Here is a 26139-nt window from a genome sequence, read left to right as displayed (position 1 = left end):
CACCATGCCATATATATACACACACAGCCCAGGACAGACACCACTACACCATGCCATATACACACATAGCCCAGTACATATACTACTACACCATGCCATATATACACACAGCCCAGTACAGACACTACTACACCATGCCATATATATACACAGCCAGTACATACACTACTACACCATGCCATATATATACACACAGCCAGGCCATACATTACTACACCATGCCATATATGTACACAGTCCAGTACATACACTACTACACCATGCCATATATACACACAGCCCAGTACAGACACTACTACACCATGCCATATATACACACACAGCCCAGTACAGACACTACTACACCATGCCATATATACACACACAGCCCAGTACAGACACTACTACACCATGCCATATATACACACACAGCCCAGTACAGACACTACTACACCATGCCATATACACACACATCCCAGTACATACACTACTACACCATGCCATATATACACACACAGCCCAGTACAGACACTACTACACTATGCCATATATACACACAGCCCAGTACATATACTACTACACCATGCCATATATACACACAGCCCAGTACAGACACTACTACACCATGCCATATATATACACAGCCAGTACATATACTACTACACCATGCCATATATACACACAGCCCAGTACAGACACTACTACACCATGCCATATATATACACAGCCAGTACATACACTACTACACCATGCCATATATATACACACAGCCAGGCCATACATTACTACACCATGCCATATATGTACACAGTCCAGTACATACACTACTACACCATGCCATATATACACACAGCCCAGTACAGACACTACTACACCATGCCATATATACACACAGCCCAGTACAGACACTACTACACCATGCCATATATACACACACAGCCCAGTACAGACACTACTACACCATGCCATATATACACACAGCCCAGTACAGACACTACTACACCATGCCATATATACACACAGCCCAGTACAGACACTACTACACCATGCCATATATACACACAGCCCAGTACAGACACTACTACACCATGCCATATATACACACAGCCCAGTACAGACACTACTACACCATGCCATATACACACACAGCCCAGTACAGACACTACTACACCATGCCATATATACACACACAGCCCAGTACAGACACTACTACACCATGCCATATACACACACATCCCAGTACATACACTACTACACCATGCCATATATACACACACAGCCCAGTACAGACACTACTACACCATGCCATATATACACACAGCCCAGTACAGACACTACTACACCATGCCATATATACACACACAGCCCAGTACATACACTACTACACCATGCCATATACACACACAGCCCAGTACAGACACTACTACACCATGCCATATATATACACACACAGCCCAGGACAGACACCACTACACCATGCCATATACACACATAGCCCAGTACATATACTACTACACCATGCCATATATACACACAGCCCAGTACAGACACTACTACACCATGCCATATATATACACAGCCAGTACATACACTACTACACCATGCCATATATATACACACAGCCAGGCCATACATTACTACACCATGCCATATATGTACACAGTCCAGTACATACACTACTACACCATGCCATATATACACACAGCCCAGTACAGACACTACTACACCATGCCATATATACACACAGCCCAGGACAGACACTACTACACCATGCCATATATACACACAGCCCAGTACAGACACTACTACACCATGCCATATATACACACAGCCCAGTACAGACACTACTACACCATGCCATATATACACACAGCCCAGTACAGACACTACTACACCATGCCATATACACACACAGCCCAGGACAGACACCACTACACCATGCCATATACACACATAGCCCAGTACATATACTACTACACCATGCCATATATACACACACAGCCCAGTACAGACACTACTACACCATGCCATATATACACACAGCCCAGTACAGACACTACTACACCATGCTACTGTATATACACACACAGCCCAGTACAGACATTACTACACCATGTCATATATACACACAGCCCAGTACAGACACTACTACACCATGCCATATATACACACAGCCCAGTACACACCATGCCATATATACACACAGCCCAGTACAGACACTACTACATCATGCCATATATATACACACACAGCCCAGTACATACACTACTACACCATGCCATATACACACACAGCCCAGGACAGACACCACTACACCATGCCATATACACACATAGCCCAGTACATATACTACTACACCATGCCATATATACACACACAGCCCAGTACAGACACTACTACACCATGCCATATATACACACAGCCCAGTACATGCACTACTACACCATGCCATATACACACACAGCCCAGTACATGCACTATTACACCATGCCATATACACACACAGCCCAGTACATGCACTATTACACCATGCCATATATACACACACAGCCCAGTACAGACACTATTACACCATGCCATATATACACACAGCCCAGTGCAGACACTACTACACCATGCCATATATACACACAGCCCAGTGCAGACACTACTACACCATGCCATATACACACACACAGCCCAGTACATGCACTATTACACCATGCCATATATACACACACAGCCCAGTACAGACACTATTACACCATGCCATATATACACACACAGCCCAGTACAGACACTACTACACCATGCCATATATACACACACAGCCCAGTACAGACACTACTACACCATGCCATATATACACACAGCCCAGTATAGACACTACTACACCATGCCATATATACACACAGCCCAGTACAGACACTACTACACCATGCCATATATATACACACACAGCCCAGTACAGACACTATTACACCATGCAATATATACACACAGCCCAGTGCAGACACTACTACACCATGCCATATATACACACACAGCCCAGTACATACACTACTACACCATGCCATATACACACACACAGCCCAGTACATGCACTATTACACCATGCCATATATACACACACAGCCCAGTACAGACACTACTACACCATGCCATATATACACACACAGCCCAGTACAGACACTACTACACCATGCCATATATACACACACAGCCCAGTACAGACACTACTACACCATGCCATATATACACACAGCCCAGTACAGACACTAATACACCATGCCATATATACACACACAGCCCAGTACAGACACTACTACACCATGCCATATATACACACACAGCCCAGTACATACACTACTACACCAAGACTTATACAGAGACAGCCCAGTACATACACTACTACACCATGCCATATATACACACAGCCCAATACATACACTACTAAACCATGCCATATATATACACACAGCCCAGTACAGACACTACTACACCATGCCATATATATATATATACACAGCCCAGTATAGACACTACTACACCATGCCATATATACACACATCCCAGTACATACACTACTACACCATGCCATATATACACACACAGCCCAGTACAGACACTACTACACCATGCCATTTCCCTCAGGACCTAAGGCAGTTCCCATACAGTGCAATGTGCTTGGTGAGTGCAGGGTGCAGAGATCACACAGGAAATACAATAATACACAGATTATATACCTCAGCCTGTGATGTGTGTATTCGGAATGGAGTCCGGCCAGCTCTGTCTGCAGACACCAGGGGGACTTCCTGGTCACGTGACACCACCTCTCTGACGTCATCCTGTAGTCATCTTTGTACTACAACTACGGGTGCCCAGATGTTCCAAAACTGTAATAACATCACAGAGCACAGCAAGCCATAAACCAGTGTAGCAGCATTACAGATAGGACAAAAGCTAAAGTATTCTAACTAGTGCAATGTGACAAATATTACATTTACTGACACAATGAGATTTCAATAAAGACAATTTTATATATAAAAAATATATATATATTAATATATATAATATATAAAATTTTCTTTATTTAAATCTCCTTGTGTCTGTAAATGTGTTGTGTCATACTGCACTAGTTAGTGTATATCATACCTCCCAACTTCTGATTAAACGAAATAGGGACACTCGCCGCCCGAAAAGGGGGCGGTGCGTATGCAAATGAGGGCGCGGCTTATGCTAATTAGCCGCGACCTCATTTTCATACGAGAATAGACGCTGTGCGCATGCGCACAGCGTCTTTTCTATTAGATTGGGGGTTCTCCCAACTGCCACCCCCCGCAGCGGGACAATGCCTGCCGCGGGTGGGACAGCGGGACAGGACCCGAAATCGGGACTGTCCCGCTGTAATAGTGACAGTTGGGAGGCATGGTATATATATACTGATGATGGGGGATGGCGGCACTCGACAAGAGATCTTTAGTAGGATGTGGTTAACACTGCGCTCTCCTTCCGAACCAAATTGAGTAGCAACCCAGTGATTCGTTTGTGTGCTATACAATGTGAGAAAAAGGTATTATGACAATGAAATGTGTGCAAAAAAAACTTCAGTGCGTTTATTGTTACACTGTACAAAATGATGACAACTGTGACACAATGTGTCACAGTTGTCATCATTTTGTACAGTGTAACAATAAACGCACTGAAGTTTTTTTTGCACACATTTCATTGTCATAATACCTTTTTCTCACATTGTATAGCACACAAACGAATCACTGGGTTGCTACTCAATTTGGTTCGGAAGGAGAGCGCAGTGTTAACCACATCCTACTAAAGATACCCTGTGAGCTAGGACAGCTCAATACACTGCAGCCCCTTCACACAGCAGTACCTTGAGCGCTGACAAAACCCCCCAAATACTACTCGACAAGAGATGATTTTATCACAGAAAGTTTCCCGCACTATTACGTTTTCAATGTTCACTGTGTCATTATTGCATATTTTGTTGTAGGTTACCACAGCAACCAGGATTTCCTGGATTGGCTGTGGTGGTCAGGTGTCACGGCTCCCTCCAAGCTGCCCGACATGCGCCGAGCGGGATGGGGTCATCAGCAGGCGCCCCAGGCCGGGAAGCATGAACGGAACCTAGAGGGATACTATGTAGGTAAGCTTGTTACATGTTTGTATTGTTCTCTGTATTTTTTGCCTTGATAAAAAAAGCAGATGAGGCTTTGAAACGTTGGTTACCATAGCCTGAGGGCTGGGTATTCATTCATCTCTTGTAGAGTGCCGCCATCCACCATCGTCAGTCCACGCCAGTGGATCCTCATTTTGGAGGGCACCGATTTATTGTTGTTTTATTATGCTGGTTTGGTTGTGCCACCTCAGCCAGACGCCCGCTATATATATATATATATATATATATATATATATATATATATATATAAAATATACACGGGCTTGCCTACCCTCCCGGCTTTGCAGGAGCCTTCTGCTGCCCCACAAACCCCCCTTTCTCCCCTGTTTTTGGGACCCCTCCACAGAATTTTAGAGTGCGCATGTGCTCCTCTGGGAAATGGAGGGGTTGGGGTTCACAGCCAGCCACCGCGCCGCGCTGTTCTGCAATGGCTGAGCTGCTGTAGTGCTGCCGCTGATAGGAAATCATGTGCTGTGTGACTGCCAAGCAGAGGCGTAGGGAGGGTGGAGCCGGCGGAGCACGAGCTCCAGGCGCAGAGACATCAAATGGTGCCGGAGCCGTGCAGCCCGCTCCCTCCCTGCACTTCCCGACACCACTCACTAAAGCCACAGCGCGGGCAGCGCTGGCCGACTCTCCACCCCCCCTCACCTATGAGTGCAGCGGCACCGCTGCCCGACGCCATTCAGTGAAGCCACATAGCCGCCCATCACCCCCCTTCTCACTCGCGCGGGCAGAAAACACAGCCCCGGGAGCTGCGTCTTGTTGCATTGATTGAGTGACAGGTTGCTGCTGGGCTGGCTGGAGGTAGGGGGTGCTGTTTACAGAGGCAGCCTGTATTTACTGTATAGTTCCTCCCAGGCAGTGCTCACTGCTCACTGATCCGTGGCTGTGCTCTGTGAGAGAGCAAGCAAGCCAGGAGAGGGGAGAAACAGCTGCCTGTACTTTTATCTGACCAAGGCCAGGATGGTTTATGCTGGGGGGAGCCAGGGGTTGGTCCTGATGTTTGTTTGAGGGTGGAGGGTGTATGCTATGTTTACATATTGTGCATGTGTATGTATGGTACAGTATGTGTGTATGTATGGTATGTGTGTGTACATGATGTGTGTGTTTTCCTGATGTATGTACTATATGCATGCATGTGTCTTTTGTGTACATGTGTGTGTATGTATGCTATGTGTGTACATAATGTATGTGTGTACATTATGTGTATGTAAGGTATGTGTGTACATGATGTATGTATGCTATATGTGTGTTTGTGTGTGTAAATAATGGATGGTATGTGTGTAGGTATGTATCATGTGTGTGTATGTAGGTTATGTATGTGTATGTACATGGTGTGTGTGTGTATGTATGTATTATGTATGTATGTGTACATAATGTGTGTATGCTATGTGTGTGTGTACATGATGTGTGTATCTATGGTATGTGTTTGTTTGTGGGTATTTGTGTATCTATAGTTATTTGCATGTACAGAAACCCACCCATGAAAACCCTGCGTTTGCCCCTGCTCCTAGGAGTGCAGCGGCAGCGCTGCCCGACCCCACTCAGTGAAGCCACAGCGTGGGCAGCTCTGCTAAGAGTGCAGCCGCAGCGCATCCACAGTGCGGGCAGCGCTGCCTGACACCCCCCCCCCCGTCCTGAACAGAGCAGCGGATCCCCCCAGTCAAGCGGCGGGCTGGCACTGGGGAGCAGGGGATAATGAGGCAAGTGGACAGACCAGTAGCTGAGCAGTGGCTGGTGCTGAGGACCAGGAGACCCACAGATGCTGGTGAGAAGACTTGCCTCCCATACTCTGTTCCCCTGTCACTTCATCCCAATTATCTCACTCCCTCTTGCCCCTTATCACAGCCCCTCCATCACCTCACCCTCTCTATTGCCCCCTGTTGTCTCACCCCCTCTCAAGTAACCCCTGGTCACCTCACCCCCCCCCCCCATCACCTCACCCCTTCACCCAACCAAGCATCTCACCCTCCCTATCACTCCCCTGTTGCCTCACCCCCTCTCACCTAACCCCCTTTCACCTCTTCTTCATCACCTTACTTATTCGCCCCCTGGCACCTCACCCTGTTCTCACCTCTCCCCCACACCATCTTTCCTCTTTTTCGCTCTCTTCCCATCCCCTTTTCTCTCTCCTGTTCTCCCACCCACTCAGTCACCCTCTCTCTTCCCTGCTGCCCCCCCTACACAGCTGTCTCCTCTCTCCTTACTCTCTCCGACCTGCCACCTCTCTTTCTCTCAACCCTCACTCACCAACCCCCACCCCATCTGTGGCTTTATGTGTAACGGGTATAATAAAGTTTGCTAAATTGTGCAATGGGCATTATGGTGTGTGGTATATTGTTAGGCTGCGCCCCCCCAAGAGCCCCGCCTACTACAAATCGGGGGGGGGGGGGCATAAAACATGCCTTTGCTCCGGGCACCGTGGCACCTAGCTACACCACTGCTGCCAAGGCATCGGAAGGAGCAGAGCTGACAGCCAGAGCTCTGCTGCTTCCCGGAGGCTGGCCCCGCCCACCACACTGTCTGAGCTCCGTGAGGCCAGCACTCCCTGCTCTTCCTGCTACTGAAGTTCTGACTCTGGGCCTGTGGTGAGCTGCCTCCCCCACCACACTACTGGGTCCCTGCACCTTCCAGCTTGGAGAAACACAGCCAGGTGAGTGCTGTGTATACTGGGGGAGTGGGGTTTTATATAATGTGGGGGTGGGGGTGTATATAATGTGGGAGTGCGGTGTGTATATAATGTGGGGGAGTGGGGTGTGTATATAATGTGGGGGAGTGGGGGTGTATATAATGTGGGAGTGGGGGGTCTATAGAATGTCGGGGTGGGGGGTGTATATATAGATATAGATATATAGAGATAAAGATATAGATTATATATATATATCTTATATATTTGGCAACATCTGTCACTCAAAATGTGTGAGTGTGTCTATAACGCTGGGTGGAGCCTCTGACTCCGCCCATACACACTCACATAGTGACTGAGAACCAGCCCAGTGAGTCCACAGTGCCAGACACCCTCTGACTCCCCATGCTGCCCAGCAGAGACACTGCTACTCCACAGCCACCAGGTGAGCGCCCCCCCCGCGATTCGCGGCACCCTCCGCGACCTCTCACGATTCGCGGCACCCCCCGCGACCCCCCCCCCGCGTTTGAGGAAAAAACTTGCGATTCGCGGCGTCCCTTCCACGATTCGCGTCACCCCCCCCGCGCGATTCGCGCCAATCCCCCCCCCTGCGACTCCCCCTCCCGCTATTTGCGGCACCACCACCCCCCGCACCCCCCCTTCCCGCGATTCGCGGCACTTCCCCTGCGACACACCCCTCCCGCGATTCGTGGACCATCCGCCCCGCGACCCCCCCTCCCGCAATTCACACCACACATCCCCCCCCCGGCCCCCCTCCCACGATTTGCAGCACCCCCCGCTAACACACCCCTATCACTACCCAGCTTCCTGCTCTCCTGAACCGTAACTTCCACCACTGGCGAGTCACTGACGCTGTGTTGCCCACATACCCCTATCATGCCTCATAGCCCAGCCTCCTGCTCTCATGCACCCTAACTCCCACCCAGTAGGAGGAGACTCTGACTCAGGGACATGGTTCTATACTCCTGTGCTGCCATGCTGGACCCTCACCCACTGGCAGAAGCTGCACAGTCCCCCACCCTCCTCTTTAGTCCCCCTTATGCCCACACACCCCTATCACTACCCAGCCTCCTGTTTTCCTGTGTCGTAACCTCCGCCAGTGGGGAGCCGCTGACTCAAAACACCCTACTATACTGTTGGGTTTCATAGTGTGGGAGTGGTTCTCTAAAAGTAAAAAGTAGGACAATAACACATTTTAAGAGGGTTATGTGAGTCCTATATTTATTCCTGATTGAGGCTTGGAGGGAAAAATGTGAATTTTTAAACTGAAGAAGGAGGAGAGAGGCACACAACATTTTTATATTGATTATCTGACTGTTATATTAGGATAAATCTGGGAGATGTAGGGGAGAGGATAGGTCCCCTAATGTATAGTATAGTATTATGATCATTATTTTGTAACAAACATATTCTATGTTGTTGTTGGAACAGTCTTAGACTCATAGAAAGAAAGAGAATTGGTTGTATTCATTCATCCCAAAAGGTTCTGTACTGTTCATCAAAAAGATCCATCTTGATTCCCTTTTGAGTAGTTCGTTCATTAGGTCTCCTCCTCTGATACCCAACTGGACCCTTTCCAGACCATGGATTTGAAGTCCTTTGGGGTCGCTGTTATGCATTCTATAAAAGTGTCTAGAGACACTAGTTAGGGTTTTGAAGTTGTTACGATCCTTCTCTGCATTTTTAATGCCCCTGATGTGCTCCATCAGTCTCGTTCTCATTTGTCGGCTGGTAAGTCCTACATATTTCATTCCACACGGGCATTAAATGCAATATATCACCCCTGTGGTTTTGCAGTTTATGAAGTCAAATATTTTGTGTATATTCCCAAATCTGTCTTTCACCTCTTTCGTTTGTGTGACATATTTGCACGTGTTGCAATCATCACATTTATAGCATCCCTGATGTTTCTTTTCTTTGTGCTTGTGCGAAGTGACTGTGCAACAGAATGTCTTTCAGGCTGGGAGATTTTCTCCAACTTGTCTGCACTTGATTGCCTAATATCTCCTTTAGATTGTAATCTGTAGTCAGGACATCCCAGTGTTTCTGTAAAATATTTTGAATTTCTTTCCATTCTTGACAGAATGTGCCCACGAATCTCACTTTATCATAGTTTTTCTTACTTTTTTTTAGGAGATATGAGGGTCTCCCTATTTTGTTGGTAAGCTGTTCTGTATCCTTTTTTGATAAGTTTTTGACTATAGCCTCTTGCTTTTAGTCTGTCTGTGAGTTCTTCTGATCTTTTTTGAAAGAATGCCGTTTCTGAGCAATTCCTTCTAGTTCGTAGAAATTCCCCCTTTGGTACTCCCCTAATAGTGGCAGGTAAATGTAGCATAACAGCGACCCCAAAGGACTTCAAATCCATGGACTGGAAAGGGTCCAGTTGGGTATCAGAGGAGGATACCTAATGAACGAACTACTCAAAAGGGAATCAAGATGGATCTTTTTGATGAACAGTACAGAACCTTTTGGGATGAATGAATACAACCAATTCTCTTCCTTTCTATGAGTCTAAGGGCAGTATTCAATGATAAAAATTTGCAGTGTTTTATGGCGAATTTGTGCTTTTTTCGCGTTGGACGGAGAATTTTGGTCTCAAAAAGTGAACCACCCTATTCAATGTGATATTTTCGCCGTCTTTCTAAGTGATTTTCGCCGTGTCTCGCCGTGTCTCTCCATGTAGCAATTCTCCATCTTTTCATGGAGAAGTGGAATGTGAACTTTTAAAATAAATTTTGGTGTCAAAAAATCAGGAATTTTATTCTGTGAAGGGGCATGCTATTTTTATTCATGAATATATATTTAATTTAAAAAATATATATATATATTTTTTTTACACATTACAGCCAGCAGGGGGCCGGAGCCGAGAGACGCTCATTAGATATTCATATATTCACTGCACCCGATCATTACATATGCACGATCGGGTGTAGTGAATATACCCGGTCCCCTGCTGGCTCTGGGGGGGCAGCTTGTGCTGCCTGGGTCCCGGGGAGCCCTCCTCCCCTCCACATACGTTCTGGGGCAGGCAGGGAGACTTCAATCTTCCTGCCTGCCACCATGCCACGGCTCCCTGCAGCAGACGCTTGTCCGCTGCAGGGGTTAAGATTCGCCGCGAGGGGCAACGAGCCCCTCCGACATTGAATACTGGGAGAGCGAGTGTCAGCCAGCCCTCCGGAACACAGCGAGTGTGCAGCATTTTACATTGAATACTGCCCTTTGACTGTTCCAACAACAACATAGAATATGTTTGTTACAAAATAACGATCATAATACTATACTATACATCAGGGGACCTATCCTCCCCCCTACATCTCCCAGATTTATCCTAATATAGCAGTCAGATAATCAATATAAAAATTTTGTGTGCCTCTCTCCTCCTTCTTCAGTTTAAAAATTCAAATTTTTCCCTCCAAGCCTCAATCAGGAATAAATATAGGACTCACATAACCCTCTTAACATCTGTTATTGTCCTAATTTTTACTTTTAGAGAACTACTCCCACACTATGAAACCCAACAGGGCTGCATCAAGATATACAGCAAAAAGTTTGGGTGTATTAAAACACAGAACAATACAAGAACATATATTGGCCATCCTATTGAGAGATATTAAACTTAGGGATCACATAAATGACATGTACAAAAATACATAGAATAACAATAACACACGATCTATGATCTTATGGGCATAATGACTCATATATAATCACCATAATAACAGCTTGTCACCATGATAATATAGTACAATAGAAAAACTAATCATTTTTATTTCATGATAATTCTAAAACACACACAACCACAATTAACACTGACAGCACTGTATTTCACCACAAATGACACGAAAATAAGAAATCACAACACCACTATAAGTCACAGGAACACATTAGTATTTATTTATTTGTTTATTGTCTGTTAGATTTTTATAAGAAACAATAAGTTCATAGAACTCATCATAATAATAAAGTCACATCACATTAGAATATAATTATTGCATTGTATTGTATTATACTATATCACATCTATCACCCTTATATATTTTTTTATTTTTTCACAATCACAATTTTTACGACGGTGTGAAGAGCGCCCGTAGGGCGCGATGAATCACCTAGTATGTGTATATATATATATATATATATATATATATATATGTGTAAAATATAGGGTGAAAAAAGCGCCTCCTAGTGTAGTATTTAGAGTGGTGTATACACTACACCTCCACCATCTGCACTGGTACCAGCATTTCCAGTTGTTCCCTTATATTACACCATTCCGAAAATACATAAGGACAGTTCTAACCCGCCTGGTAGGCCTATAATTGCGGCTACAGGATCCTTATTTCAACCTGTTGCCACCCTGTTGGACTCCCTCCTTCAACCACTCATCTCTGCAGAACCGAGCTACCTGAGAGACACTGGACAGTTTCTACAAAGATTAATTGATGTGGATACCATACCACAAGAAAGCTGGCTCATTGGAATTGATGTGGTCAGTCTATACACCTTCATTCCCCATGAATTTGGGTTGGAGGCTGTAAAGAAGTTCTTGCTGACCAAAAGTAAATTTACAGGAGGTCAAATTAATATAATCATCAAGTTGTTTAGATTGATACTGTTTAACAATTTTTTCGTATACGATGACAAGTTCTTCCTGCAGGCACGGGGCTGTGCTATGGGTTCCAGCGCAGCTCCGTGCTATGCAAATATCGTGATGTATATGATTGAAGAGGAGTTACTGTACAATAACTCTATTGCAGCACAATACACAGTATTGTTTAGCAGATTTATTGATGATCTCTTCATGATCTGGCAAGGCCCAAAAATTGCGTTTGAACAACTCCTCAAGGAGTACCACGACCAAGGAGGTCCCATAGAGTTCACCTATTCTATGGACCAATCTGCAATGAACTTTTTGGATGTCAAAGTTAGTATTCAAAATGGAGTGTTAAACACCACAGTCTTCACAAAACCAACGGACCGCAACTTATTGTTGCAAGCTTCTAGCTGCCACCCCCCATCGTTAATCCGAGGACTGCCGTTCTCACAGATGGTACGCATTCGACGTATTAATAGCGATAAATCAATGGCTGTCTCACAGATAGACGCTTTGATTGACAGACTGTCATCGCGGGGCTATTCACCAAGACTGCTACAAGAAGCCAAAAAGAAGGTCCTGGAATTAGACCGTCACAAACTATTGACATCCTCAAATAAAGACAAACAACCTAACAACGTTATTCCTTGGGTCAATAAATACAATAATGAATCTAATAAAGTTCAATCTGCAGTAAAAAAACATTGGCCAATCGTCACCTCCGACCCTAGTTTAGGATTATCCAACAGCAGGGTTATGCCCTGCTATTCGCGAGGCCGCAATCTCAGATCATGGCTTGTTAAAACTGATGTGGCTAAACTCAGAAGCCCAAAAGAATTCAAGTCTTTCCTTCCTCCACCACGTCTGGGGTGCAGTAAATGTGGTTGTGTGGCCTGTCAATTCATGTTGACAGGCGACACCTTTCAACATCCACATTCCGGATACACTTACAAAATCCGACATCAATTCAATTGTGACTCCTCCTACGTGGTATATCAGATATTGTGCCCTTGTGGCTTGGTTTATATCGGTAAAACGGAACAGAAGTTCAAAGGACGAATGGCGGCACACCGATCTGATATCCGCCAAGCGTTATTAACTGGGACAAGTGACAAACCGGTGGCTCGCCACTTTGCCGCATTCAATCACCCTCTGAACAGTTTGAGATATCGTATCATAGACACTATCCCATATTCAATTAGAGGAGGGAACAGATCCCTCAAACTTATTCAGTGTGAGAGTCGCTGGATTGCACGACTTGATACTATCCAGCCGAGGGGCCTAAATGAACAGATCTCGTATGGTTGCTTCTTATAATAATATTCTATACTTTATTGCTGCTATTTAGTAATATTTGGATTGAAAATTCTTTGCTACTGTCAATTTTTTGATTGCTCAATTTGTGAGTGCTTGTATTTTGTTTTAAGCACTATTATGGTTTTTGTATGGTTATATGTTCTCTTTTTCATATGTTTTTCTTTCACTTGCAGCGTCCAGTTGCTTAGCAACTGGATCACCGCGCTAGACAGGGAAGCCGGGGTGACGTCATCGGCAGTGGCGGCTGCGACGCCGACGTACAACGCGCTCCAGAGGCGGGCTCCTTCGTCGGGCGAGGCGGCATACTTTGGTATTTAGGTAAGATTTTTCATTTACAAATTGGCTTGAAAACAGTTTTTAATTAAACTGAAACGTTGCTGATTATCCTGTGTTCATCACGTTATTTCCGAGTGCCGCACATCCGAAGGTTACTATATATATATATATATATATATATATATATATATATATATGTGTAAAATATAGGGTGAAAAAAGCGCCTCCTAGTGTAGTATTTAGAGTGGTGTATACACTACACCTCCACCATCTGTATTTATCACTCAAATTCAAAAGGTGTACCATGTATAGTGGTTTCCAACCACTTCGTATTAAGCTTGTGTGAGTAATCCCCAGAGTTCGTCAGCAAGTCTCCTTCTCTCCAGTCAAACGGTGTATACCAAAGGAAGGAGATAAATACAGAAATAGAGATCCTTGCATAATATTGTAATATACAGATTTAAATTGAAAAATAAAACACAAATGCCCGTACAATGTAATAAACAAATGAGGCTTATCTGGAATGCTTCCGACCAAAGCATATATCAACAGGGTGTCTGCTGCATCCCACCCTCTGCTCAACGCGTTTCGTCCTTCAGTATTTCACCTGGACTTCCTCAGGAGCATAAATTATACCATGTCCTATTCCTATATTTATAGTACTCTTAATTACGCTAAGAAGGGCCCCCTGTGCCGAAAATACGGTTCCGGGAGCTCTACTTCCGGGTTCGGCACATCGTGATCACTTCCGCCTAAACTTCCTTGTCCGTGACGCGCACGGACATCTTAGGTCACTTCGTAGAATCAGCAGGACGGCTGTGAGACGTACCGCTACTACTTCCTGGTCCATGACACGCACAGACATCTTTGACATATTACCATACCACCACTATAACAGCTGTGGAACGCACAGTTATTTATGTGGAGCGCACAGCCATTACTGCTGTGTAGCTCCGATGTTTGCACCACACAAAGTATGGGTTTATTTGCAATCCTCTCCACATGCAAATGCTATCCACGGTACTGGAGAGGGATTTAATGTCCAGACACAGTGCTGACCCTCCCACACTCCGCACCATAGACAGAAAGAGCAAAGTGAAAAGACCGCAAATCCTCCATTTTTGTTACTGGAGGACCTGCCCTTACTTCTAGGAGTGTTTCACATATAAAGTGCTTGTATTATAAAGTGTCTCATGCATTTCAATAGATCACTTAAAAACATAATAAAAAGAAGAACGACTACTGCTCGACAACAAAGACAGAATATAGATGAGACATATTAAAAATATACATATAAATACGTTAAAAAAGGGTTTTAAAAATAATTTTTCTCTAAAGAAATGGAGCAATTTCATAATTATCATTCAGGCCTTTCGGAGTTAAAGTGTCCAGTGCATAAATCCAGTACATTTCTCTTCTAGATAGAAGATTCTCTCTGTCCCCTCCTCTGGGGCCCAGATTCACTTGTTCCAGAACTTTGAATTTGAAATCCTCTACTCTATGATTATGAAATTTACCAAAGTGTCGGGGTATCGTGTGTGTCTCTAGTTTATTTTTAATGCTTCTCACGTGTTCTTGCATTCTTATTTTTAACTGACGCTTAGTCTTCCCTACATATTTTTTATTACACGGACACTCTAACATATATATAACCCAGCTTGAATTGCAATTGGTCAAATGTTTAGACTGATAGCTTGTTGATCCATCCCAATTTTTAAAACTTCTAGACTCTGGATGGGCAAACTTACAAATGTTACATTTATTACATTTAAAAAAGCCTTTTGATTGCCTCCACATGCCATTTGGTTTTATTTCTTTTACTGGTAGCATACTAGGGGCTAACAAGTCTTTAAGGTTTTTCGCGTTTTTGTATATAATATTAGGTTTCTGAGGTAAAATCTGATCCAAGAGCGGATCCATCTTCAAAATGTCCCAATGTTTTTCTAGAGCCTTACGGATCTCTTTAACCCCTTCCTGACGCAGCATGTTTTTGCCTTCCTGACAGAGCCCTTTTTTTCAAATCTGACATGTATCACTTAAGTGGGGATAACTTTTTTTTGCTTTTACTTATCCCAGTGATTTTGAGATTGTTTTCTTGTGACACATTGTACTTCAAGTTAGTGGTAAATTTGGGTCGATACAGTCTGTGTTTTTTTGTGAAAAATACCAAAATGTCGTTAAAAATTGGAAAATTTAGCAATTTTCAAAATGTTAAATTTTCTGCTTGTGAGACAAATAATCATACCACTCAAAATAGTTAATAACTAACATAGACCATATGTCTACTTTATGTTTCCATCATTATTTCAGCCTCCTTTTAATTTTTTTGGACACTAGGAGGCTTAAAATATGAATAGCAAATTCTCAAATTTTCAAGAAAATTTCAAACACTGATTTTTTTAGGGACCAGTTCAGTTCTGATGTGACTTTGAGGGACTTGTATGTGAGACACCCCCATAAATGATGCCATTTCAAAAACTGCACCCCTCACAGTATTCAAAACAGCATTTTGGAAGTTTGTTAACCCTTTAGGTGTTTCACAGGAATTAAAACAAAGTGTAGGTGAAATTTCAAAATTTCATTTTTTTTGCAGATTTGCAATTTTAATACATTGTTCTAAGGAACACAGTAGATTTTACTAGAGAAATGTGACTAAAAATTGATTCCCCCAATTCTTTTGTTTTCATAAATATCCTATATGTGGCCCTAGTGTGCACGTTGACCAAACCACAGGCTTCATAATAGAATGAGCACCTACTTGATTTTGGAGCCTCCTTTTTATGAGATTATTTTTTAGGCACCATGTAGGTTTCTAGGCACCATAAGATGCTAAAAGTTAGGAACCCCCCACAAGTGACCCCATTTTGCAAACTACACCCCTCAGGGAATTCATCTAGGGGTATAGTGTACATTTCAAACCCCCAGGGGTTTCACCAATTGTGGTACAACTGGGCAGTGAAAATGAAAAATTATTTTTTTTACACAAAAATGCAGTTCTGGCTCCAAATTTTTCATTTTCACAAGTAATGAAGGAGACAAAGCACCCCAAAATCTGTGCCCCAATTTCTCCCAAGTACGGCAATGCCTCACATGTGACCAAAAAATACCATTTGGGTGCATGGCAGGACTCAGAAGGGAAGGAGTGATTTTTGGATTTTGCAGCTCAGATTCTGGTGGAATGTTGGTGGGTGCTATGTCGCATTAGCAAGACCCCCGAAGCACCAATACAGTGGAACCCCCCCACAAGTGACCCCATTTTGCAAACTACACCCCTGAGGGAATTCATCTAGGGGTATAGTGTACATTTCAAACCCCCAGGGGTTTCACCAATTTTGATACAACTGGGCTGTGCAAATGAAAAATTACATTTTTTACACAAAAATGCAGTTCTGGCTCAAAATTTTTCATTTTCACAAGGAATGAAGGAGACAAAGCACCCCAAAATCTGTGCCCCAATTTCTCCCAAGTACGGCAATGCCTCACATGTGACCAAAAAATACCATTTGGGTGCATGGCAGGACTCAGAAGGGAAGGAGTGATTTTTGGATTTTGCAGCTCAGATTCTGGTGGAATGTTGGTGGGTGCTATGTCGCATTAGCAAGACCCCCGAAGCACCAATACAGTGGAACCCCCCCACAAGTGACCCCATTTTGCAAACTACACCCCTGAGGGAATTCATCTAGGGGTATAGTGTACATTTCAAACCCCCAGGGGTTTCACCAATTTTGATACAACTGGGCTGTGCAAATGAAAAATTACATTTTTTACACAAAAATGCAGTTCTGGCTCAAAATTTTTCATTTTCACAAGGAATGAAGGAGACAAAGCACCCCAAAATCTGTGCCCCAATTTCTCCCGAGTACGGCAATGCCTCACATGTGACCAAAAAATACCATTTGGGTGCATGGCAGGACTCAGAAGGGAAGGAGTGATTTTTGGATTTTGCAGCTCAGATTCTGGTGGAATGTTGGTGGGTGCTATGTCGCATTAGCAAGACCCCCGAAGCACCAATACAGTGGAACCCCCCCACAAGTGACCCCATTTTGCAAACTACACCCCTCAGGGAATTCATCTAGGGGTATAGTGTACATTTCAAACCCCCAGGGGTTTCACCAATTTTGATACAACTGGGCTGTGCAAATGAAAAATTAAATTTTTTACACAAAAATGCAGTTCTGGCTCAAAATTTTTCATTTTCACAAGGAATGAAGGAGACAAAGCACCCCAAAATCTGTGCCCCAATTTCTCCCGAGTACGGCAATGCCTCATATGTGACCAAAAAATGGCAGGACTCAGAAGGGAAGGAGTGATATTTGGATTTTGCAGCACAGATTCTGGTGGAATGTTGGTGGGTGCTATGTCGCATTAGCAAGACCCCCGAAGCACCAATACAGTGGAACCCCCCCACAAGTGACCCCATTTTGCAAACTACACCCCTCAGGGAATTCATCTAGGGGTATAGTGTACATTTCAAACCCCCAGGGGTTTCACCAATTTTGATACAACTGGGCTGTGCAAATGAAAAATTACATTTTTTACACAAAAATGCAGTTCTGGCTCAAAATTTTTCATTTTCACAAGGAATGAAGGAGACAAAGCACCCCAAAATCTGTGCCCCAATTTCTCCCGAGTATGGCAATGCCTCATATGTGACCAAAAAATACCAGTTGGGTGCATGGCAGGACTCAGAAGGGAAGGAGTGATTTTTGGATTTTGCAGCTCAGATTCTGGTGGAATGAATGGTGGGTGCTATGTGGCATTAGCAAGACCCCCGAAGCACGGTGAAATGATGAACCTAATAATCCATAGATGTGTGGTATATTTTAAAACACTCCTTTATACATAGGCCGGGTTTGTCGGGGCAAGTTTCACAGTGGAAAATAGTATCCTTTCTTATTCCCTTTTTATAGCAAACTTTGCACCTTTTTTGTGTCCTGCCCTTTCTTGCAGTGGAGGGGATTTCGTTAGGAAAATGCTGCCCTGGTACAATACGGGAGCCAGTACTAGAAGTACTGGGGCCCTCTGCCTGCTGGTTCCCAAATATTAGGCCTTTTATGACTTCCTCTTGAAAGTGCATAAATGTCCCCCTCTGGCTGGTAGAACGGAATAGCACGTAAGCGTTATACAGTGCCATCTGGATGATATACACGGCCAGCTTCTTGTACCAGATTTTTGTTTTCCGCAGGGGACTGTACGGCTTCAGTACCTGATCTGAAAGATCCACTCCGCCCATGTACCTATTGTAATCTAGGATACAATTAGGTTTTGAGGTGTGGGTACTGGTACCTCGTACAGGGATGGAGGTGGTACTGTCTCCATGAATTGTTGTCAGTATAAGGACATCCCTCTTGTCCTTATATTTGACCAACAACATATTTTCGGTGGATTGTGCCCTGCTTTCACCCCTTCTCAGTACTTGGGCAATGTGCGTTTTTGGGAGGCCTCTTTGGTTCTTGCGCACAGTACCGCAAGCTGCTGTACCTCTTGAACCAAGGGCCTTAAACAGGGGGATGCTAGTGTAAAAGTTATCCACATAGAGGTGATAACCTTTATCCAGGAAGGGGTGCACTAAATCCCAGACAATTTTTCCACTAACACCTACGAGGGAGGGGGGGAATTCTGGCGGTTCAATTCTTGAATCCTTCCCTTCATATACCCTAAACCTGTGGGTGTACCCTGAGGTGCTTTCACACAGTTTATACATTTTTATGCCATACCTTGCCCTCTTACTGGGAAGGTACTGGCGGAATTTAACCCTTCCTTTAAAATGTATAAGGGACTCGTCGATACAAATAAATTTTTCAGGGATGTACATCTCTGCAAATTTGGCACTGAAATGATCAATGACCGGCCTGACTTTGAATAGCCGGTCAAAGGTGGGATCATCTCTGGGTGGGCACTGTGCATTATCGGTGTAATGTAAAAATTTAAGGATTGTCTCAAAACGAGTCTGAGTCATGGCCATACGGTAAAATGGGGTGCTGTACAGAACATCTGTACTCCAATATTGCCTAATTTCTGGCTTTTTTACTATGCCCATATGTAACACCAGACCCCAAAACGTCATCATCTCTACTGCATCTACAGGGGTCCACCTAGCAAATGATGACGTGGGGTTTTGAGCAATAAACTGCTGGGCATATAAATTACTTTGGTCCACCATTAAATTTATAAAATCAACAGAGAAAAATAATTTGAAAAAGTCAATTTCTCTGAGACCTGTTGAATCAAATTGGATTCCTGGGATGGCCAAAAACTCAGGAACCTGGGGCTCAAAATTGTCTGGTGGTGGGGTCCATACGGGATCAATCATTTGGGGGGGTCTCAGCTGCTCTACGGGGGCGTCTTTGAGGGGGTCCCTCATCACTAGAGGAGGAAGAGGAGCTTAAGACGAATCCTTCAAATTCCCCGCTTGCATCACTGGCTGTGTCAGAGTCAGAGGCAAGCATGGCATATGCCTCCTCCGCTGAATACATTCTTCTGGATGACTGGGATGACATTTGGGATGACATTTGGGATGACATTTTTATTTTTGTGTTTCTGTAAGTGTAATGTTTCAACACGTGTATAGTGTAGGGGGGGTACAAACTTTATTTCAACACGGGGGGTATGTAGTGTGTAGTGTGTATGTAGTGCAGAAAAAAAAATACTTTATACAGGAATTTGATCCCAATAAAAAAAAAAAAAAATGAAGGGGTTAAAAAAACAAAAAAAAGGTCCTGCGCCAAAAATTGAGCACAGATGTTGGTCAGTAACGTCCGTCACTGAACAGCGCTCAAAGGCAACAGGACACCAACAAAAGCAACGTGGGTGTAAAAACAATAAAAAAAAAAAATAAACCACAGCACTCTCCAAAAAAAAAACAATTTAAAAAAACTGCAGAAAAAAAATTATATCAACCCTGTGCCAAAAATGCTGTTCAGTGATGTACGTCACTGATCAGCGGCCACAGGACACCCACAAAAGCAACGTGGGTGTAATAAACCACAGCACTCTCCAAAAAAAAAAAACAATTTAAAAAAACTGCAGAAAAAAAATTATATCAACCCTGTGCCAAAAATGCTGTTCAGTGATGTACGTCACTGATCAGCGGCCACAGGACACCCACAAAAGCAACGTGGGTGTAATAAACCACAGCACTCTCCAAAAAAACAAAACAATTTAAAAAAACTGCAGAAAAAAAATGATATCAACCCTGTGCCAAAAATGCTGTTCAGTGATGTACGTCACTGATCAGCGGCCACAGGACACCCACAAAAGCAACGTGGGTGTAAAAACAAAACCCCACTGCACTCTCCAAAAAAAAAAAACTGCAGATCAGTGATGCAGTGATGCAACACTGATTAGCAGTGAGGGGCAGCAGCACACAACTGTGGGTGCAACCTGACAGGGTATATATATATAAAAAAAAAAACCTGGACCCCCAAAAAGTTGCTGATCAGTTAATTAATTTAAACTGATCAGCACAAAAGGGGGGGCAGCAGTCAGTTGCACAGGCAGCACAACCTTTGGTGCAACTGACAGGTATATATATAAAAAAAAAAAAAAGTTGCTGATCAGCACAGATATACTGATCAGCACAAAAGGGGTGCAGCAGACACAAAATATAGCCCTTCTATCACTCTATCACTCTGTCACTCTCTGTCACTATCACTCACGATCTGTGACTCTATGACACTGCAGCAGCAGCAGCACACAGGAAGTCACAAGATCCAGGAAGCATCCAGCTGCTGGCAGCACGCTACCAGCGGTGATCAGGTAAGTATCAGGCAAGGATCAGGTATGTATATCACGACAGATTGGTCGGTGACCGCTCTGCACGCAATTCCAGACCGGAATGGAATCCGTATCTAGAAACTCTTTGCAAGAGGAGTTTTCATGGTCAATTGAGGTGTAGAGTAACTGTACGTGTAGAGTAACTGTACGTCAACTGTTGCCCATATGAAACCCTCTTCCCATGTCACCTTATCTAATTTTGCAATATGGCGGTAGTATCTTTTATAAATGATTTTAAACCAGGAACATATTTTTGTAGAAATAATTCTACATATTCAGAAAGGGTCGAGGTTAAAGAATCAATACCCGCCACAATAGGTCTTCCTGGCGGGTTGTTCAAAGTCTTATGAATCTTTGGCATATAATAAAAGATGGGAATTATCGGATGGTTCTTGATTAAAAATTGATATTCATCTTTTAAAATACATCCATTATGTAAGGCTGTTACCAAAATTGGTCTTAAAATCTCCAAAAAATCAGCTGTAGGGTCTTTCAATAATTTCTTGTATGACTTATCATCGCTCAGTAATCTTATCGCCTCTTTCTCATAATCCAATCTATTAAGGAGTACTAAGCCACCTCCTTTGTCCGCACTTTTCAACACAATATCTGTTATTTTTAAGATTCTTTAGTGCGTTCTTCTCAAAGTTGGTGAGATTATTGAAAGTTGAAGTTTCTTTCTTTTGCTGTTTCTTATTATCATTTACACACAGTTCCTTCCTGACCAGCTCATAGAACATCTCGATCTGGCTACTTTTGGACTCTAAAGGAAAAAACTTTGATACCGGTTTAAGGCCCGATTTTGATGTTGTAGGGATAACATCTCTAATCTGTTCATCTTTTTTCAAAAAATGTCTTTTTAAAGTAAGTTTCCTTACAAATTTATTAAGATCAATAAAAACTTGGAATTGATCAAGGTCAGAGCTTGGCGCAAACGAAAAACCTTTGCTTAAAAGGGACATTTCTATATTCGACAATTTATAGTCGGACAAGTTAAAAATGCCTTGATCCCCCATTTGATAGTTTGTCTCTAGTACTGGATGTTCCTTTTCTTTCGATACTCTTTTAGTGCCCCCTCGTTTTCCCCTTCTTCTACTAGTCTTCTTTTTAGGGGTGAGGCCCTGGTTACCACTTCTTAGGCTAACGGTATTAGTCGTTGTAATCTGTTTGAGGCTACTGGTGATAAAAAAAACCTCTGGATCATTCCCATTTAGCACTGTGTATCTGTTCTGGGATTCAAAGTTAGTTCTTCTCGGTACAGTTTCTTGTCTCTTTTTGTTGGATTTGACAGAAACCGTTTTCCATTCTTTATACTGTCTTTGGTTTGATCTATCCCTTTTCATAAAATTGGTGTTCCCATTCCATTTCTTGATTTTATCATTAGCATAGTCGTTCTTATCTCTAATATGTTTCTTTTCTTTCTGTCGAATTACATCTTCCTCTATCCTCTCTAGTTTCTTAACTAGAACTGTTTCATTAATTTTGAAATCCTCACTAGTTTTGTGGGCTTCCATTTCCGTTTCCTTTGTCTTAAGATCTCTACTTTTTTCTTCAATAATCAATTTCATCAGTTTCAATGAGCAATCATGTAGAATTACATCCCACTGTTTAGTAAATTCTATGTTAGAGCTAGCAAATGCTGGTTCCTTCTGGATTCTTAGACCTCTTGAGATTCGATTACTTTTTATATATTGTTCCAGCCCTGCTATATCCCACCAAGTTTTTATTTCTCTAGTGGTTGTTGTCCCACATCATCACTAAAGATTTTTTGGCAGAGGTCTAATCTTCTTGACGTTCCTGATCTTGTTTGGAAAAAACTCATGGTTAGTTCACACACTGTTGGCAATTATTATTTTTGTGGAAAAGCTGCTAAAGGTACCCTAGTAGAACTATAGAACCAAATGTAGAAATCGTGGTGGTACCTGCGCTAAACCAAAGTTACAAATAATTTTCTGCCACTAAAAAAGTCTCAAGGTTGTCCAAAACGAAAGTTCGCCTTTAGTACGACACTCTCCCTCCCTCTAACTAACCCTATAAAAATATGCCTGGAAACCGATACTAGAAACCTTGTACCCTAACACAGACATTGAAATATATGTATCAAGTTTCACAGTCATAAGCAAAAACTATAAGGACAATTAAACACACAGGGAATATTAACCCTGCGAATACAGGTTTATACTGACAGTGACCCCAAACCTTTTAACTCACAATTTTTCCTTTCTTTTTCACTGATACTATGTTTTAATATTTCACCATATTTGTATCTAAATTAAATAAAGGTTATATTTTAAAACTGTAATAACTCATTAGGACCATAAGTGCACCCTAACAATACTTATTTTTCTTGTGTGTTAGTGTAACCTATTCCAAGTAGTGGGTAGCACCTCCTCATCCCAACATAAAGGGCCTCATACCCCTGATTATATAGGGTATTACTGAGTGAGAGAGTCCTACAAATACCTAGAATGTAATAATAACTGGTGCGGGAATCCTCTTTATACATACAAACCCTACTATACTATTGCACACACACACCTAAACAACACGCATCCCCCCCCACACACCCACAAATGTCACTGTACCCTCCGCACTATTAAAGTACATCTTACTCTGTAACCGCTTTTTAATTAAACAAAACAATACACACCCCCTTCCAAATCATATGCTCTCTATTTAACACATTTCACCTATAACTTAAGTTGCAATACAGGCATCTTTCATTCAATTCTAACCATATTTCTCACAGTACAAACATTCACAAATTAAGGGGGTGCAGCCCCTTAAGATGGTGTGAAGAGCGCCCGTAGGGCGCGATGAATCACCTAGTATGTATATATATATATATATATATATATATCCACAACCAGTTATATTGCACTCACAGTTCATCCAATTTATATCATGGGGTGCTCCACTCTCCCATAGAAAAACTTCCGTGGTACATAATCCAAGTAAAAGCAATCCAGAGCACTCACCACTTTTGTAAATTCAAAGGTTCTTTATTTTTCCATCAGTGCCAATGCCGACGGTTCGGACCTATGGAGGCCCTTACTGTTAAAACTGAAATAACGCATCAATAATTATATACTTTTGTTATACTCTGTTTTCTCAAATATTGTTATTTATTGCTGCAGGTGGCGTTAGCTTGTTGCACAAGGTACTAGCCACGCCGTATGAGGCCTACCCTTTGCGCTAAGCAGCAGGTGTTTGTTAGAAGCAGCAGCCATTTTGTTAGGCATGACTTGCATAATAATATTATTAAAATGGCTGATCATTCAGAACAGTGCTGTAAAAGTGATTTCTTATAGAATATTGTTTTTGGTTTTAGAAGCTTAAGAATGTGATGTTGACAGTATAATAGAACAAGGACAGACACCTAGACTCCACAATCCTCAACTATATGGGAACAAGGCCACACATGCGTAGACCCACAAGGCCACTGAAGTTGGGTGTTGGGTAAATTATGACATCATGATTGAAAGCAGAGCTTTCCAATAAGACTCAATGCTTATGAGTAATTAATTAATTAATGTGATAAAGGTTTAAATATCAGAGTGATAGAAGGAGGAAAAAAGGCATTTGAGGAAGAACACGCAAGCATGGGGGGCTGGAGGTAACTATGAAGGAGGTTTAATCATGGCTGATCACTGTCCTTGAAAGGTGTCCATTTTGATTTGATTTAGAATTACTGTTTAAGTATTAGCTAGTCAGTTTTATGTTTCTTGTGTTAGTTGGAGGCCCCAGCGAGATTCAATGATGTTGGTTTTCACATTTTATCAGTTGAGAAAATCAAAGTTTGAAAAAAAAAAAAAAATTAGCTATTTAAAAAAATAAATAAAAAAAAAGTGTAGAAAAAATTGTAAAGTCGGTGCATTTTTTTGGTACTCTTATCTTTCTCAACATCTGTTAAAGTGTGATAATCCAATATTACTTGAAGCAACTTCGATCTTTAATTATAAAACAAATAGATCGTGATTTAAGGCATGGAAAGACAATGCTGCATTTTGCAGACTGTCAGCTTGCTAAACCCCCCCGCATCGCCCATTTCTTCTCTGTGTCAGAGAATAGATAAGGAGAGCAGCGAGAAACTTGGCAAGAAGTTGTAAACAACATTGCTTGGGTCAGGAAGGGTATTTCTTTGGTTTATTTGCAAAGCATGCAGACTATAGCAAGCATATTGGTATAAAGGTTATGCTGACAATAAATTTTCTACTTTTAAAAAAAAAAAAAAAATTCTTTAAATGACAGTATTTTTTTGTTTGTTTTTATTTTTTGACCGCGGTTGGATTGTTTGATGTATATTGTCTGCTGAGGATATTGCTGAAGTAACTAATCTGTAGCGGTTGTTTTGATAATTAGAGTTCTTTGTTTGTC

General features: G+C 42.6%; 1 protein-coding gene across 4 annotated transcripts in view; it reads right to left on the bottom strand.

Annotated features, from left to right (window-relative positions):
- LOC146075911 (uncharacterized) overlaps positions 1–26139 on the bottom strand; it is a 106014-nt gene that overhangs the window by 65817 nt on the left and 14058 nt on the right. For all 4 annotated transcript variants that reach the window (XR_014473658.1, XR_014473659.1, XR_014473660.1 and 1 more), the window contains exon 2: positions 3705–3854. The gene's annotated coding sequence lies outside the window, so the exon portion shown is untranslated. The remainder of the gene's footprint in view (positions 1–3704; positions 3855–26139) is intronic.

This window comes from Crinia signifera, chromosome 4 (genome assembly GCF_055691185.1).
Source record: "Crinia signifera chromosome 4, ASM5569118v1, whole genome shotgun sequence".
In the NCBI taxonomy this organism is placed as follows: Eukaryota; Metazoa; Chordata; class Amphibia; order Anura; family Myobatrachidae; genus Crinia; species Crinia signifera.
This window is presented reverse-complemented; position numbering and strand designations above follow the sequence as displayed.